This window comes from Ovis canadensis, chromosome 2 (genome assembly GCF_042477335.2).
Source record: "Ovis canadensis isolate MfBH-ARS-UI-01 breed Bighorn chromosome 2, ARS-UI_OviCan_v2, whole genome shotgun sequence".
NCBI classification, from domain to species: domain Eukaryota; kingdom Metazoa; phylum Chordata; class Mammalia; order Artiodactyla; family Bovidae; genus Ovis; species Ovis canadensis.
The window spans coordinates 121,190,552-121,205,488 of record NC_091246.1 but is presented as its reverse complement, the minus strand read 5'-3'; the positions used below and the strand labels follow the sequence as shown (position 1 = coordinate 121,205,488).

Here is a 14,937-nt window from a genome sequence, read left to right as displayed (position 1 = left end):
ATTCTTCGGTTGTTACAGCTGGGGCATCTGTGTACCTTAGCCTTGATGCTTGTACAGCATAGAAACATCACAGAATTAATACCTTGGGCCACCCTCTACCAAGTTGGGTCAAGAGTTGAAGTGGGTCAAAGTGTTCGTAGACCTCTTCAGGAATTTCTCTGGATTCCTGTACTCATGAGAGCTAGCTCCATACTCATCCTTGTCTTGACTTTCTCTTCTCTGAGACATTTTCCTACCTTCTTGTTCCTCATGCAGATTTGTTTTTCCAGCCTCTGTTTTTTTGAGAAGCCAAGCTAGGGAAACAATAAGTAAAGTGGCTTATAGAAACGTGAGGTCAGTTAGAAGAGAGGAACAAGGGGTCACAAAAGCAGAGTCAAATGCAAGAGTCCTAAGGTCAGTGTGGTCCAGAGGACCTTCAAATATTCCCAAGTTGGTAACACAGACACCAGGCTGGCTCAGTGGATATGCCATAGTTGAACATGCTATTTCTACACTGAACTCATCCGTTTGAGTCCCAACTGGTCAAGAACTTTTTCATCACTGTTTTGAGTTCATTGATCTATCTCAGAGAAAACACTGGTAACAGCACAGGGTCTAGGCCTATTTGTACTTTGTTCTCCCAGTGAACTCATGAACTGATACTCTGGATGTCATTTCAGGAGCTGATTAATGGCACCTGTCCCCTTTCATCCCTCCCACCTTCTCTCTCTCATCTATACTGTTGTTTACAAGTAAGCACTGTGGTCCACAATTACCATTTTTGTTTACCTGCAGGTTCCCAACCAGAAGACAAACTCTATGAAGAAACGCCTCCATTATGCACCAGTAAATCCTCAGAACTTATAAATGTAGCTTTCTAAGGAAGTACTCCACAAACACTGAATGAATGAAGGCCCTGTTCACCGAACTCCATTTCTGAAACTGCAGGCTGATCACCAGCCTCTGGACAGTGGGGATATCACCATGCCAAGGCCACATGTCTGGCAGGATCTGGATTTCTCCCCATTTTGCCAAGCCTATCTTTTTCAGACTTGCTACACCATCTGGTTTTCAGGAGAGGTAAGGAGGTAGAGGAACAGAGAAAGAGCATGCAAAAGCTCAGGCACAGTCCTTGGCACATAGCAGATACTCAGCAATGGCCAGCCACTTGATGGCAAGATTGCAGACAGCAGTCTGAGGACATGAAGTGACTCTGGAGGGGCTCCAATGTCTCTTGAAGTCACCTCATAGCTGTATCCCTCTCTGCCCAATGAGAAATTTGCCTTGGGTTTCAGAACTGAATTTCCTCTGACATTTTCCCTTTTTTTTCCTATAATGGGAAATGAAGTATAAAAAGTTGTGCATGGCCTACTGCTTTCATCACAGATCTTTGGAGAGATATTGGCATTTAAATGTCAGACTCCTTGGTGATGTCAGGATGAGGCCAGCCTCAGGCTTGTCTTGGGGTCAGGGCTAAAGGGCAGGGGTCCTCTTTGGTTTCTGATTTAATAAGAGCACTGCTTCCAGCCAAATGCAAGGCCAGTGAGGCCAGTGCTGAACACACACAGCTCCACTGAGAAACAAAGGAGCTAGATGTTTATTACACTGTCCATTTCTTGTAAAAAGAGAGAGAGAAAAAAAAAAAAAAGCTAAAAGTGACTGTAGCAGAAGCTGTTCATCAAAAGAGAGGCTCAACTTATCAGGCAACCCATGACTTTACTCTGCACCAGAGGGGAGCTTCCTTGTGAGGAGTCTGATGGTTTGATATGTGATCCAAAACATGCCCACAGACCCCCATGGCAACTTGGCTGGTGGCAGAGGTCACAGCACTGCCACACTGCGGAAATAGAAAACTCACACCCTTCGATGTAGCCTCCTATTCTGATGCTTCAGAAAGCTCCTGAAATATGACAGATTGGGTGGCTTGTGGGCCAGAGTAATGTGAGTCCAGCTCCACTCTACCACTTAACAGCTGTAGTATGTGGGCATGTCAGTGAGTCACTTTAACATTCATTTTCTCGTTTGTAAATATAGACAGAAATATGCACCCTCCTGTTACAAGGTGACAAGGAGATACCTTACCTAGGTACCTGGCGCACATCAGATCATGTTGGGTCCCTCCTCTTTTAGACTTGGGGGTCCACTGAAGGGACATTAAGAGCCCTGGAGAAGGTCTTCTCATTCCCTGAATAGAAGACGTATTGATGAGAAGCCCCATAAGCTAAGGTGTGCAGTGATACTCCAATACTGCTGGTTCTGGTGGCATTTACCTTGGGCACCTCTGTCACCCTGGGCGCTTTGGTGCTGACATAATCCTCCAAGGATAGTCATGGCACTGCCATGGTAATGCCATGCTAATTAACTGGGGCTGTTATTTCAAAGTGTTAATGGCCAGAACTGTAATTCAATCAAGTAAATAACATTTTAAGCAGTTAATAAAAGCAATGAAATTTGTAACTGCCCATTAATGTGATTTCATAAGTCAGTGGGCTATCCTTGCCACACAAATATCAGACAATCAGAATTACTAATGCTGTGAATCTGTTGAGAATTCTTCCTCCATATTTTTTTTAAACAAATCATGTTTCTTTTTGTCTTTTCCCTTCTCATTAACTTTCAAAACATGTCTTTCTTAAGGTTCTACCATTAAGGAAATAGCATTCTCACCGACTGACATTGCTTGTGATTTCAGTCTGATCATGAACTAAGACTCCAAGCACTACCCAACTTGCTATAATTCTTTTAATGCCCTCAGCTTTTCAGTTACAATTTATTTTTCAAATCCAAAAGTAATATAGTGCTAGGTCCTCTCAGGGTTCTCAACTTGTGCATGTGAACATTAAGTTCAGAGAGGTGGTTATTTTCTCCAGTGCATTTGACAGTCCTCTCCCTTGAACCCTTCACTTCCTAGTCTCTGAGCCCCCGTCTGTCAGCTTTGAGCTGGGTCCTGAGGACTCATGGATGAATAGGACACTGCCTCTGCTCTCAAAAAGCCATGGCCATGGTCACATCAGTGGGCCTGTGTAGTGCATGTACCCTGTCATCTACAGGTCTCTCTTGGTGCCACAGCTGAATGTGAGGGCTCTGTCAGAAAGGAGATGTTCATCCTGAGCCTTGTCACCTCTTCTCTTCCAGGGACTGTGGTGAAGGGTCCAGCAGAAGATGCCTTCCTCCACATCAGTCTCTGGGCTGAAGTAGGTTCCACATGGTCTGCACCTTCTGCTTCTGAGTGAGTCTTTGGCACATATTTGAATAAATTGGAAGACAGTGAGGGTGTGAAGTGACAGGAGCTAATATTCAGAGAGAGGGTTGGGGGCAGCATAAGTGCCGAGAGTGAGGGCTCTGTCTCCCACTTTGGCTTTGTCACGTTGCTCTCTTCTCCACTCCACTCCACTGTCTGCTTGCCCTCCATATCTGACCCACCTATTCAACCCCCAAATCACTCAGATGCCCACTGACACCCCCACTCCCCCATTGACTTGCCCGCTTGCTCACTGCCCACTCCAGCTCACTCATGTACTCACTCTTAACCCCTGAACTCATGCACCACTGCCTAACTCATGAACACACCCTCCCCACATATTCACCCCCTCCCTTACCACCATCCATTCACCTATGTGGACCTACACCCACTCCCACATTCACTAAGCTGCCTACCCAACCCCTGCTTCTCTCACAAAAGGCTGCTGACCAAGTGCTCTGTGGGAGCTGTGAGTTTTGTTGTGAGAGACAGATGAATCAGATCTGGTAACTGGCTGAGAAGGGCTTGTGGGCCATTAGTAGATGAACATAGTAGCATTACTGAGGGTATAAAGATGGGGGAAGAGCTAGGGGGACAGGAACAGAGGAGAGAAAAGTAACCAGGCTGGGACAGGCATGAGAGGGCTTTGAATCAATAGCTGAGCCACTAAGTCAGGAAGGATAGGCAAGGAAAGGCATGAATGGTGTACCCTATTTTGAGGAAATGCCAGAGTTCAGAGTAAGGGGATGGAGAGAGAGGGGTGGGAGGAAAGAAACAGTCAATGGAGACTCATGAGCAGAACTGTGACCTGCTCATGCTTTATAGTAGGAGGCTCCTGGCAAAAGAAGACTCCAGTTCACTCACTGCCCTTGTCCTTCTGCTTGGCTGGAGCACTGCTCTCCTGTAATCTGTCCTTGCCATACCTTAGTCCAATGGAGACATCAGGAAATTTGACCAGATTAAATTAGAGCAACTTTCCCAGGCCTAATGACAGAGACTTAAAGTCCAAATGTGGAGTGAAACAATTCTCAACTTGACAAAATTTCTTATCTACACTCCCAATGAGATCCAGTTGCCCAGAAACAGAACTGCGGGCATTTCTTGGAAGGCCTCTCTGGGAGGGCCTTTATCTAATTCCTCCCTAGATAAGCACAAGGTTTGAAGGCCATTGTCTTTTCTCATTCCACAACCACAGTTCTGAAGTTACCTTACTGAGATGGGCACTTCACAATGATTTAGAAAGTTAAGAAAAATTTGGTTACACATAGATGCTCACATAAACAATTCACACAGGTACATACAGACATATAAGGCTGTGGTCGCTCAAAAGTCTTGCTCCATTTGATAGATGGTGTTCCAGAGTTTTTCATTCCACAGTCATTCACTGATTTCCTGCCATGTGGTAATTTGTTTGCCTGGTCCTGTGAGACACATGGCTGTAAATAACAGCCCTGCCTTCAAGTTGTCTCCCTGGATTTGTCAAAGTAGGCCTTTGAAATAATGATTAAAATGTGGCTGGATAAATTTATAACAGTGACTAACAAAAAAAGGATCACAGAGAAAGGGTAAATGCCTTCTGGTTGTCATCTAGACAAAGGATTGATATGTGAGGTGGGTTTTGAAGAATGAGGTAGAGAAGGGATTAGGGACTCTAGCAAATCGAGGAGATTTGTGCAAAGGCATTGTGTTTTTCAAAGGTTTTTCACACCTGCAATTCATCCCATGTGCCCTGAATAAAGGGCAGGGTGTGGTGTGGTGGAGGATGAGACTGGGCCGTAAAAGGGAGTGCCAAGAAGACCTAACCTCTACGGAGTTTGGACCAAAGCCTGAATGTATTATTATTGTTGTTCAGTTGCTAAGTCATGTCCAACTCTTTGTGACTTCATGGACTGCAATATACCAGGCTTCCCAGGTCTTCACTCTCTCCCAGAATTTTGTCAAAATCATGTCCACAGAGTTGGTGATGCCATTCAACCATCTCATTCTCTGTTGCCCCCTTCTCTTCCTGCCCTCAATCTTTCCCAGCATTAGGGTCTTTTCCAATGAATTGGCTCTTCACATTGGGTGGCCAAAGTATTGGAGCTTCAGCTTCAGCATATTCCTTCCAATGAATCTTCAGGGTTGATTTCCTTTAGGATTGACTGGTTTGATCTCCTTGAAGTCCAAGGGACTCTCAAGAATATTCTCCAGTACCACAGTTCAAAAGCATTAATTCTTCAGCATTCACCCTTCTTTATGGTTCAACTCTCACATCTATACATTTGATGACACAGACGTTTCTTGGCAAAGTGATGGTGCTGCTTTTTAATATACTGTCTAGGTTTGCCATAGCTTTCCTTCCAAGGAACCTAAAACTATAAGTGTTCCCTAAAGGTCGTTGAGAAGATGAATGACAAAATCAGATTTATATTAAAGAACTATTCTTACTGTAGATGGAGAATAGATTGGAAGGGAACATTACTAATAGAGATACTTTCTAGCCATGATGAGGACTTATTAGCAATAAAGACAAAGGTGTGCACTGAAGATATTAAGGGGGTGAGGTTGACAAGACCAGTTTTCCCATCAGATGTGGAAAATAAGAGTTATGGCAAAGGCCAACACTTTCAGGATGCTGGAATAAGGCAACCTTCACAAGGGAGGGTGTGTAACGGTAGGAACAGAGTCTGAAGATGGGAACTTAAGCTTCAGTTCAGTTCAGTTCAGTCGCTCAGTCGTGTCCGACTCTTTGCGACCCCATGAATCGCAGCACGCCAGGCCTCCCTGTCCATCACCAACTCCCAGAGTTCACTCAAACTCATACAGACTTAAGCACTCACAGTATACAGGCCTCTTTCCTGACTGAGTGCACAAGTGGCTACAGTCCCAGCTCTTTGCAGTGTGCACTAAGTGGGGCCCTGGACAGGTCTGGTCAATGAAATAAGAGCATCAGACACAGGTGTCTCTTCCTGGCTGAAGTAGTAAAAGCAGCCCCAAAGAACTGCCTATATTCCAGAATGGACATCCCATGAGGGGGATTAGACATAAACTTTTGTTGTGTAAGACTGAAGTCTGGTGGTTGTTAGTTATTACAGCATGATCTGTCTACCCAGAATCAAATGGATTTGTCCTCAAAACTTTTGTTTTAGTGTTTCCTGGGTTTCTCTTTGCTTTGAATAAGGATAAAACAGGCAGGAGAATTAGAAGAAAACTGTTGCCCATATGTGAGGCTTCCTAGCTGGCACTAATGGTAAGGAACCCACCTGTCAATGCAGCAGATATAAGAGACATGAGTTTGATCTCTGGCTGGGGAAGGTTTCCTGGAGAAGGAAGTGCAATCCAAGCCAGTATTATTGCCTAGAGAATCCCGTGGACAAAGGAACTTAGTGGGCTATGGTCTATAGGATATGAGTCAGACAAGACTGAAGCAACCTAGCACAGTGGGCATCATACTGCTCCAAGAGGGAACAAAGGCAATAAAAAAATTTCCAGGAGGAGTTCTAGGAGCCATCTTTCCAGAGTTCTAGAACCCAATTCAGATTCACTTCATAAGATGAATTTAAAGTGTGTTAAAGCTGTTCTTATTTAACTTATATGCAGAGTACATCATGAGAAATGCTTCACTGGATTAGGCGCAAGGTGGGATAAAGATTACTGGAAGAAATATCAATAACCTCAGATATGCAGATGATACCACCCTTATGGCAGAAAGTGAAAAAGAACTAAAGGGCTTCTTGATGAAAGTGAAAGAGGAGAGTGAAAAAGTTGGCTTAAAGCTCAACATTCAGAAAACAAAGATCATGGCATTTGGTCCCATCTCTTCTTGGCAAATAGATGGGGAAACAGTGGAAACAGTGGCTGGCTTTATTTTTCTGAGCTCCAAAGTCACTGTAGATGGTGATTGTAGCCATGAAATTAAAAGACGCTTACATCTTGGAAGGAAAGTTATGGTCAACCTCATTTCAGTTCAGATGCTCAGTCATGTCCGACTCTTTGTGACCCCATGAATTGCAGCACGCCAGGCCTCCCTGTCCATCACCAACTCCTGGAGTTCACTCAAACTCACTTCCATCGAGTTGGTGATGCCATCCAGCCATCTCATCCTCTGTCATCCCTTTTTCTTCCTGTTCCCAATCCCTCCCAGTATCAGAGTTTTCTCCAATAAGTCAAGTTTTCACATGAGGTGGCCAAAGTACTGGAGTTTCAGCTTTAGCATCATTCCTTCCAAAGAACACTCACGACTGATCTCCTTCAGAATGGACTGGTTGGATCTCCTTGCAGCCCAAGGGACTCTCAAGAGTCTTCTCCAACACCACAGTTCAAAAGCATGAATTCTTCGGCGCTCAGCTTTCTTCAGAGTCCAACTCTCACATCCATACATGACCATAGGAAAAACCATAGCCTTGAATAGAAGGACCTTTGTTGACAAAATAATGTCTCTGCTCTTGAATATGCTATCTAGGTTGGCCATAACTTCTCTTCCAAGGAGTAAGCGTCTTTTAATTTCATGGCTGCAATCACCATCTGCAGTGATTTGGGAGCCCCCAAAATAAAGTCAGCCACTGTTTCCACAGTTTCCCCATCTATTTGCCATGAAGTGATGGGACCAGATGCCATGATCTTCGTTTTCTGAATGTTGAGCTTTAAGCCAACTTTTTCACTCTCCTCTTTCACTTTCATCAAGAGGCTTTTTAGTTCCTCTTCACTTTCTGCCATAAGGGTGGTGTCATCTGCATATCTGAGGTTATTGATATTTCTCCCAGCAATCTTGATTCCAGCTTGTGCTTCTTTCAGCCCAGGGTTTCTCACGATGTATTCTGCATAGAAGTTAAATAAGCAGGGTGACAATATACAGCCTTGACGTACTCCTTTTCCTATTTGCAACCAGTCTGTTATTCCATGTCCAGTTCTAACCATTGCTTCCTGACCTGCATATAGGTTTCTCAAGAGGCAGGTTAGGTGGTCTGGTATTCCCATCTCTCTCAGAATTTTCCACAGTTTATTGTGATTCACACAGTCAAAGGCTTTGGCATAGTCAATACAGCAGAAATTGAAGTTTTTCTTGAATTCTCTTGCTTTTTCCATGATCCAGCAGATGTTGGCAATTTGATCTCTGGTTCCTCTGCCTTTTCTAAAACCAGCTTGAACATCTGGAAGTTCACAGTTCATGTACTGCTGAAGCCTGGCTTGGAGAATTTTCAGCATTACTTTACTAATGTGTGAGATGAGTGCAATTGTGCAGTAGTTTGAGCATTCTTTGGCATTGCCTTTCTTTGGAATTGGAATGAAAACTGACCTTTTCCAGGCTTAGGCAGCATATTAAAAAGCAGAGACATTACTTTTCCAACAAAGATCCGTTTAGTCAAAGTTATGGTTTTTCCAGTGGTCATGTATGGATGTGAGAGTTGCACTATAAAGAAACCTTAGTGTGGAAGAATTGATGCTTTTGAACTGTGGTGTTGGAGAAGAGTCTTGAGAGTCCCTTGGATTGCAAGGAGATCCAATCAGTCCATCCTAAAGGAGATTCGTCCTGGGTGTTCATTGCAAGGACTGATGTTGAAGCTGAAACTCCAATATTTTGGCCACCTGATATGAAGACCGGACTCATTTCAAAAGACTCTAATTCTGGGAAAGATTGAGGGCAGGAGGAGAAGGGGCCTACAGAGGATGAGATTGTTGGGTGGCATCACCGACTCAATGGCCGTGGGTTTGGGTGAACTCTGGGACTTGGTGATGGACAGAGAAGCCTGGAGTGCTGCGGTTCATGGGTTCACAAAGTGTCGGACACGACTGAGCGACTGAACTGAACTGAACTGAAAGCTGTTCTAATATAGTTTGATTATAAAACTGCTTTAGAAATAATTAACAATAGCTGGAAGTAAAGAGTCAGATATCTTTGAGCGACTTCACTAGTGACTACCGACTAGTGGAAAGAGGGTATAATTTTATCGAGATGTTTCAGGGATTTGTTCCAGTTAATCAAACTCTTGAAACAGGGAGAGGTTCCAACTCACCAGTTTCTCTGAGGAAAGCTCACCTCGTCTGCAGTCACTGACCCAGGGCAGTAGTGGGTAGCCTTTGGAATAGTGAGTAGCCACTTCTCCAAAAACGGATCTTGGTGTTCACTGAACACATCAAAAACAAGAAGCCTATACTCAGGAATGCTACCTGACATTGATGTGGGGGTCACAGAAGGATTGAAAAGAGAATTTCATCAAGAGACCTGAATTTTCCTGCCCCTACCAACAACCATCTTTGAGAATTTGAGCAAATCTTCATTTTCCTCTTTGCGCTTCAGTTTTCTTACTGAAAAGCTCTTCTAGCCTACAAACCCTAAGTACTCTGTAGCAGTGGTTTAATTCTTGGCCAGCACATAAACACTGAAGCTAACAGAGTTCTTCTGCTCAGGGAGTAAGTTCTCTAGATAGTTGTTTATGTAATTTATTTATACACAAATTGTGTAGGACTGCCTGAATAGTGGCCTGTAATGCAACACACACACAAGGTCAGGGAGAAGAGCCCTTTTGTGACAGAAGTTGATTAGACCTGCCCATAGCCAGTCAGCCCCATTCTGGCTGCATTTTTGTCAAATCTCTCTTTATACTCAATATGTTTCCAGGTTCTCTGCTTTTCAAGCCTGCAGTAATTTATCTTGTGCACAGAAAGCATACAAATTGTGAGCTAACTAAATTAGAAATACTTAATTATTGGGAAGCTAGCAGAGAAAACCATTGTTGTTGAGAGATGTTATGACCACTGCATCAATAACATACTTCTCTCACATGACTTACCTTCACAGGATGCCTCCCATCCCACTAAGTACTGATTCTGTTTGTAACCACAACAGGCAGAACAGGATATTTCAGAATCCATGTTCTCTATTCTGTATCCTGAATTTGCAGGTCTGATCATCTTTTTCATTCTTCTCATTCAATGTGAGATCTCCCTCCAATTTGCCTCAAATCTGAATGCCTTGTATTATAGGAAGAGTTGGTCACTAAAAACATTGATAGCATAACAAAAAGCAATCATTAACAGACATTACTTTAGAAATACAAAATTAAGTGGTGGAATATAAAATTTCCTTGAAAATCACCAAATGTTACTTTGAAGTTTTTCTTTGAAATATTTCTTGTCCTAGTCTATGTAGTATGAATGAACTAATGAAAGAAAAATTAATTACCCTAAGAGTAGCACTGTGCCATCCAGAGATTAGCATTCCAGAAGCTCTGTAGATGAAAATATAGACTCACAGTAATTGTAAGTGGAAAGACACTGACCAATAGTATACGAAAGAGGAGCCCAGTCCAGTGAGCAGAGCGTGAACTCCCGAGGACATCACAGTGTAGCTTTGTCTCAGCTTTGTCACTCAGTCACGATACGCTCCAAGCTGCTTAATTGATTTGTGCATTAAGAAATTCATTTGTAAAAGGAATTTACCTTCTTCTGAGGTGTTGCTGTGGGGCTTGAAAAAAATTGATACATGCTATGTATATGGCTGACCTATATACTTGTTAGATTATCCAGGGCAGCTGTGCTTGAAGAAAGTCTCACAACTGGCAGCAAGACGTGATGGTCTGTAATGGTGGCCCACAAAAATAAATGTCAAATGATATTTTTGCTATTTTTTTTAATTGGTACATTTTAAAGGCATTCACTTAAATAATCTCTTTGTCATGCAGATTTCAGTGATCAGACTTCTCTTGCATATATAGGCAATGTTATTACTTATGTGCTATACAAATAGTTGAAGGTTAATTAGCAGTATAACTAAATAGTAATGTTGACAGTCTCCTTCACATAAATTTTTAAAAATATTCCTCTTTGTAAGAATGTGGGGTTACCACAGAGAGTGCAGTTTGGCTTTTGAACCATTAATCAGATCAGGGATAACTGGTGAGAAGTATAAGGACCCTTTGCAGATCTTGCAAGAAAGTACCCATGATCCAGGGACATCCAGGTGAAATACCAAGAGAGAGGGTGGAGTCAGGGTGTCCTGAAAGACATTAAGAGCAAGAATCTTGGGTAGCAAGAAAAGCTCAGAGGCCGCAGCCTGAAGCCTGAACCCGGCTACTCCAAAGATAAGGAGACCTTGGGACTAAGATTAGTTCATCCCTTGTTTTTTCTAAATGTGAAGAATCCAGCTGGGGCCAAGCAGTGTGATGTGGTCTAGTCTGACTTGTGCTGGTCTCTCTGGCTAAAGAATTGAGATGGGGGCCAACCATGTAGAAAGCAGCTTCTAACCCATGCCACTTCTCCTGTGCTACCAGGAAGTCTTTAGAGGGGCCTTTCCAGGTGTGGATCTCAGTTGCTCTCACCAGTGTTATTAAAGAAAAGTCTTGAGAAGAGGGAAATGACCTTTTATTGACCTTGAATCCCACCTGCTATGGTTTGATGCTAAACAGAGAGTGCATTCAGGCTTTATCTGCAAAGGGTTAACCTTTCTGGGTCTGTGGTTGTTAGTCTTTTACTTTAGGTGTTGAGCAAAATCAATCATTTTTTCCTTTCCCCACCTGAGCATCTTCTCTCTTCCAGGCACTCTTTCGGCTATAGAGATCACAGAGATGTACTTTATCCTAGAATAGGAGGTAGCTGACAGTGTTACAAAGAGTAGACCATAGAAGGAAAATGACAATGCCAGCAGCTAATCCCTGTTTCCACCAGAAAGTAAGCTCCCACCTGCAGAGTGTCCACACCCTGCACACCTCCACCACCAGCACTGTCAGTTTGTCAGGCTCTGGTAGGAGCTCTTCCCCTTTCCCCTCCTCCACTCCTCCACTCCCTCCCTCTGCCCTCTCTACCATCTACTCTGCTCCCTCCCCTTACTTTTCTTTTTTTTTTTCTTTTGTCTTCTCTTATCCTTTTATACTGTCCTCTCTTTTCTGCCCTTCATTTCTTTCTGCTTTTCAGATTTTTGGTAGGCCACTTACACTTGAACCTTTCACTGTCATGGCACATTTTAAAACAACTTCTATTAAAGAAATGTTCTTAATTTGACTTACATTTGGCTGCACATTCTGGCATGTTGGATCTTAGTTCCCCAACAAGGAATCAAACTTGTGCCCTCTGCAGTGGAAGAACATAGAGTCTTGACCACTAGACTACCAGAGAAGTCTGAAAGATGTGTCTTCCTGAACTTAGGGGACAGATGGGGAGGTCAAGTCTTCTTTCCCTGTTCCTCCTGTCTTCTCTATCTCTCCCTCCAACCCCCTGCCCCTGTTCTGTGTGTTTTTCCTTGGAACAAGGCTGGCCATTGTGCCTTCAGTTTACTTCCTTGCACCTGCAGCACTGTGGAACCATCAGTCATCTCTTGGGTTTAGGGCCCACCAGAAAGCAGACTTGGATACTGAAAGCAAGAAACCCCACACAAGTCTAAGCCACATGATCCAACCATTCCTGGATAAGATCCCACACAGGACATTTGGAACCAGATGCTAATTCACCCATCACTGCTCCTCCTTGGGTCTTCATGTCTTGAGGACACCACTCTATTGGGAGTTACAGGAAAAGGGGCAAGAAAGCCTGAATCATGCTGGAAAAATATCTTATACTTCAGATATTCACCCCGATTCCTTAAAAGCATCAAAGGTATCAAAGGGCATCACAGATAAACCTGGGAAGGGAGACATGTTACTCAAGGGGTTGCTTCTCTTTGCATCTACTGAGAATAAAGCAAGTAAGAAGGGGCATGCTTGTAGAGAGGCCTTGGACTTAGTCTCTAGTGCACTGGTTTAAGATTAGAGGTAGATGAATGTTGACTCTGACTAGAGTCAATTGACTAAAGGGAGAAAAGATCTGTTATTGAACCTCATTAATCACAAGAGCGGGACAAGCCCATTGTTTTTCTGATTCCTAATTCCCTCATCTACAAAACTGGAGATGACCAGACAATGTGTAACTTTTTTTTCCTAACAGTTTGTGGAACTCAATATCAAAGTCTTTCTTCAGTTGCAAAATAGAAATAGATGAACTACAGAGAACGTTAGAAAGATTACTCAGAGGGTTGCAGGAAGTCAGTGAACAGAAAATGTGACATTTGGAATGACTTGTGTGATAGGCAGAGTTAACTGAGATGGGAGCAGCCGCCATCAGGAAGCGAAGAGTGAACAAAGGAAAGAGTAAGATATCCACGCTGGGATCACTGTATGAAAGCCTAAAATCTATGGGTAAAGAAAATTTGGAGAAAATATTTTATAACTAGGAAATTCCCAAGTATTAGTTGTCATTTATAAACACAGGTGACATATAGGCTTGACCTGGAAAACTCCAAGAGTGGAGAAGACTGAGATGATCTAGACCTTGAAAAGGGACCCCATCCTGGAGTGGGGTTGTGGTAGGGTCAGAGCCCACTGCAGGTGCCTAGAGGGTGTCTGACCATCTACAGAGACCTGTGGGGACAACAGAGAGGGGCAGTACTGAAGCATCTGTAGCAGAGCCACTGAGATCTTCCTCATCCTCTCCTTCAACAGAATCCACATCCATGCCATCATAATACTCTTCAAGGGAAGCCATGTTCTCATAGGGCTCAGAAAACTTTTTCCTGATGCTCTCAGCCATGCACCAGGGAACAAAGGCACTGATGAGATCAGTGGAAAGACTCTAAAAGTTCCAAGAAGGCAGTTCCCCAGAAAGGATTCCATCAACCAGGCAAGATTCTCTGACCTGTGGATAGGGAGGACTGTGCTCCAAATCAGGGCACCAGTGAGAAGGGAACAGAACTGCTTGTTCTTCAAGAATAGGCAGTGAGGCAAGGTTACGGTGTCAGGATAAGGAAACAAGGCCATTGTGGATACAGGGGAAAGAGAAAGGAGCCAGCATGGTTGATGGGTATTACAACATATTGCATTCAACCTTTTCTCATGAAATCCTCACACAAGCCAGAGGTGTACTGATGACCAACTTATCTTTCACTTGAAGTAACTGGCTTCAGACTTAACAAGCCTGAGATCATCATGAGGACTTGAAGTCAGATTTAAACTCTGTTTGGGCTCCCAAATTTGTGCTCCTGAGCCTCTCCTGGAGTCCCTTCTGCCTATGGCCAGATTGCTTCTGGGGCCTGATAAGAGAAGAGCTTTATTGAAGAGTGGGAGATAGAAGGTTTGTTATCTGCCATCATGGGAGAGAGAACCAGCACACAGGCCAATAGCTGCAGTCAATAGGAGCCAGTCTAGAATTATACCTCAGAGGCACAGTATGTGTTGCAGCTCCTGAATGCTGCTGCAGGTCTGCTGGCTCACTCATTGACGTAAAAATGCAGCCAGTTCCTCAGTCCCTGCTGACTCTCCTCCTGAGGCTGCTCCCATTCCAGTGGCCACAACTAGGCTGACAGCTCCACCAACTCCTTTGAAGTCTTCTCATTCAACTCCTTGGACACTTGGGACAGATTCATGTGCAGCTCCGTAAATAATGGCAAATTATCATCATCAAAAGTGGCTTCCAGGCCATTTCCATAGGATCCAGCTGCTTTTTGCAGGTTTCCATTTGTCTTTGCTTTCTTCTACTGCATGCCCATCTTCCCTTACCTACTGCCTGCTGAAGCCCTGTTGACCACAGATAAAACATCAGATACAGAATAGCCACACATAAGGTACTAACTTGCTTTCACAAAGGCATAGGATCAAGTCCCTGTAATCAATCCCTTACTCTTCATCACTTCTAGTGGTTCTACTCTTTATACTGAACTCTGATATTGTCACCATGCACCCCTGTAGAGAATCAGATGGGCACCAATAATGAAA

The 14,937-nt window shown here is 43.6% G+C and overlaps 1 non-coding gene across 1 annotated transcript; it reads left to right on the top strand.

The window, feature by feature from the left end:
* Positions 1–10,875: 10,875 nt before the first annotated feature.
* LOC138434900 (small nucleolar RNA SNORA19) lies at positions 10,876–11,005 on the top strand. Its single transcript, XR_011254958.1, has one exon. It is a non-coding gene; the product is annotated as a small nucleolar RNA SNORA19 (small nucleolar RNA).
* The last annotated feature ends 3,932 nt before the right edge of the window (positions 11,006–14,937 follow it).